Consider the following 553-nt stretch of genomic DNA (forward strand, 5'->3'; position numbering starts at 1 on the left):
AGTGTGAGCACAGTGGAGGGGTGAGGGTGAGTGTGAGCACAGTGGAGGGGTGAGGGCAGTGTGAGCACAGTGGAGGGGTGAGGGTGAGTGTGAGCACAGTGTGAGCACAGTGTGAGCACAGTGTGAGCACAGTGGAGGGGTGAGGGTGTATAAGGACAGTGTGAGCACAGTGGAGGGGTGAGTGTTCCTGGTTGCAGATGTTTCTTTTCAGTCATGTGATGGGGAAGGAATAAGGAAAAATAATCAGTGAGTATTTGACAGTTTTGTTTCTCGGAGGGTCCGGAGGGCAGCCCCTGGCGGTGCACAGTCCTGTGAGGCCTGGGTCACTGGGGCAAAGACCTGACATGGGGTGAGCTCCTGAAGCCTCAGTTTCCGGCCGCAGCATGTCTGCCTGCCTCTCACTTCACACATCTCACCCGAGTAGAGCAGGGCGCGCCCGTTACCCTGGGGCAAAGTAATACCGTTCTCAGTGACCCCGAGCCCAGTGTCCGGAAGCATGGCGGCGGGGAGGAGGTCCATCATCCGGAAGCATGGATGGTGACGGAGGAGGTCC

The sequence above is a fragment of the Psammomys obesus genome, unplaced genomic scaffold (assembly GCF_907164565.1).
Source record: "Psammomys obesus unplaced genomic scaffold, mPsaObe1.curated_primary_1811, whole genome shotgun sequence".
Classification (NCBI taxonomy): domain Eukaryota; kingdom Metazoa; phylum Chordata; class Mammalia; order Rodentia; family Muridae; genus Psammomys; species Psammomys obesus.